Raw genomic sequence first — 3,196 nt, 5'->3', positions numbered from 1 at the left:
TGTGACCAAAAAAAAAATCAAACAAAAAATCTCACAAAACTAATCCTAAATACTGTGTATACTATTAGAGACTTGAGTAGGGCCTGATTCATAGATGGATGCTCGACCAATTTGGTTGCAGCTGTCCAATGTTTTTTTTATCTGCACCGCAGCCACATTGCGCATGTTCCATGATACTGCTGCGGCTCTGGATACAGCGTGGGTGAATCTGCAGCTTGTCAATCAGGCTGTGGCCGTTTAGGGAAGGAGACAAGGACCATTCTGTGGGAGCACCAAGGCCATTGACTGCATCTTCCAACCCAGTTTTATTGGCTGCTTTCAGTTTCATTGCAGGCAGCATGGCATGTTAGAGGAGGGAGGGGAGAAGGCAGGAGGATCAGCTATAGACAGTGTGCCCACAGCCCACGCAGTCAGTGTGTCATAGTGTAAGGTAAGAGGGAGGAGAGGGGCACACAACACACTATATATGTATAATATGTGTACAAGTGTGTGATTGATTGTGGTAGGTGTATATCATACTTGCCTACCCTCCAGGAATGGCCAGGAGGCACCCGAAAATCGGGTCACCCTCCCGCCCCCCGGAAAGGTGGGCAGACCTCCCGCTTTCTCTGTCAGGCCCTCCGCACCCCACCTCGGCCGCCCACAGCAGGAACAGGCGGGCGGTCCGAGGGGATCTGATGGCGCGATTCGGGTTGAATTGCGTCATTTTAGCTCTGCCCCCCGCTAGACAGCACCTATTTTCTCGCCACTGCATAGCGGGGGCGGAGCCACGATGATGCGATCGTGATACCACGCTCCCGGACTACCCACTTCCCAGTAATCATGCCCCTGAACAGCCCACATTGACTGACTACGCCCCCCCGTACAGCCCATCATGTTGCTGGCCACGCCCCGATGCGTCTACAATGCTGCCTCCTCCCGGAGGAGGGGGCAGCAAAGTAGGCAAGTATGGTGTATATGTTTATGACTCTGTGTGACAAATGTATATATGTGTATAAGTGTGTGTGTGTGAATGTATGTGTATAAGTGTGACTGTATCTATGTGTGTAACAGGTTACAGTATATGCATGTGTATATGTGTGAAACTGTATGTATGTATGTATGTGTTTGTGTGTGTTTTATATATATATATATATATATATATATATAGTCACCATGGAAAAAGGCGGCACTCTCAGGACTTGTAGTAATGTTATACCAAAGAAGAGACAGACAACTACTCCATAGCTCTGACCTAAAAAGGAGGTTGTTCTTTAAATACGGTTTCATTATAAAATGCATCAATTATCCTAAATCAAAACTGATATCATTGACTAATTAAATATCTGATAATGACCATTCACTAATTTGCCCTAAATATGAATTTATTAGGTTTCCTTTCTAAGTGACCCTTCAGTACCTTGGTTTCCGAATTTTTGTACAAGTTATCTCACCACAAGGTATGTGAGGGGACATTATGATATATTTTTATTACATATATAATATGAACACTCAGTATATATGATGAGGTCAATATTTTTCCAATTAGGCCACACTGATTGTTCATCAGAAAGCCTCGGTGTTATATTGAAGTTTCCATCATGCATGTATGAACAAGTTTTGTCGCATTATACTGTTTGTATAAACTACTGTACTTCTCAGCTGCTTGAGGTAGGACCCAAGATTCAATTGTAATTTTCTTCCTTTTCATTCTGTCTGCTCTGATATATCCTTGTTCTATTATAATGATATGTTCCTCATATATTTTGATTGAATGTATTATGCATTTTTATTAAGGAACAATAATTTTTAGTTCTGATAAGATTTTTTACAATTGTAGAGATACCCCTGATGAAGTCTTTTGTATAAGACGAAACGCATTGGGTTGTCTGTGTTGTGAAGCTATCTCCGAACCAACTATAAGGAGAAGGAGGAGATTGTTGTGATCCTTCAACATTTGTATTCAGCGCTAAGAGTCATACATCTTAAAGTGTGGAATAATATATCTCCTCTGTATTAATTTGAATATGTTTTTAATAAATGTTTTATGATGGAACATGTTATTATTATTTTTTTAAGTATTAACCAATTAGGGGTTGGAATAGTGGGAGTTGATGCGACCCCCTGGCGCCAATTCTTCTATTGTTGTATATTCCTTATTTCCAGTCCCTTCTAACAGGGGACTTAGTTGAATCAGGCTGCCTATACCAAATAGTTTACGTACGTATTTATTCAGGGTGACAGGTTTTACAAATTAGCGCAAAGGGAGAGTATTTGTTTGATATATATATATATATATATATATATATATGAATGAGTATGAATGAATGCATTCCCTGCCAACCATCACATTTTGGCGGGACAGTCCTGTTTTTCGGGTACTGTCCCACCTGTGGGCTGGAGAAAAGGTAGAAAGGGAACGCTCCTACCTGCTGTATTGGGTAGCAGCACAGTAGCTGGGGAAGTTATGTGCATGCCCCCAGCGTGAAGTGAAATTTTTGCATAACGTGTGTCCATGCTCCCTGCGGGTCAGTGGCGTAACTAGAAATTTTTCTCCCCCAAGCCAAAAAATTCTTCGGCGCCCCCCCCCCCATAATTGGCACTAGTAAAGGGACAAACATGCGCGCGCCGAAGGCGTGCGCCACCAAAAAGGGGGCGTGGCTTTGTTGAAATGGGCGTGGCTTCGCATAAAGGGGCATTGCAGGAAAAGACTACCTTATACCCCAGTTTTGCAACCTGCACGCCCAGACGTTGGCCACCACAGGAAAGAAAAATAATCCTGATTCATGCCCCTTACATTATTTGTCATTTTTCCTCCTTATAGTAATGCCCAGTATACATTATGCCACATACTGCAATGGCCCTTAGACATTATGCCACACACAATAATGCACATGACACAATATGCCACACACCGTATTGCCTGTGACACATTATGACAGGAATCGCAATGCCCGTTATACATTATGCTACATACTGCAATGCCCCTGATACATTATAGCACATACAATGTCTGTGACACATGACACACACCGCAATGACCCTGAGACATTATACCACATACCACAATGCCTGTGATATAGTATACAACACACCGTAATGCCTGACACATTATGACACACACCGCAATGTCCGTGATACATTATGCCACACACTGCAATAACCCTGAGACATTATACCACATATCACAATGCCCGTGATATAGTATACCATACAC

General features: G+C 42.6%; 1 long non-coding RNA gene across 1 annotated transcript; it reads left to right on the top strand.

The window, feature by feature from the left end:
* The first annotated feature begins 1,368 nt into the window (after positions 1-1,368).
* LOC134965443 (uncharacterized) lies at positions 1,369-2,024 on the top strand. The gene is made up of 3 exons (XR_010188362.1): positions 1,369-1,439; positions 1,529-1,650; positions 1,820-2,024. It is a non-coding gene; the product is annotated as an uncharacterized LOC134965443 (long non-coding RNA).
* The last annotated feature ends 1,172 nt before the right edge of the window (positions 2,025-3,196 follow it).

This window comes from Pseudophryne corroboree, chromosome 10 (genome assembly GCF_028390025.1).
Source record: "Pseudophryne corroboree isolate aPseCor3 chromosome 10, aPseCor3.hap2, whole genome shotgun sequence".
Classification (NCBI taxonomy): domain Eukaryota; kingdom Metazoa; phylum Chordata; class Amphibia; order Anura; family Myobatrachidae; genus Pseudophryne; species Pseudophryne corroboree.
Note: the sequence above shows the minus strand (reverse complement) of the source record. Positions and strands in the feature narration are given on the sequence as shown.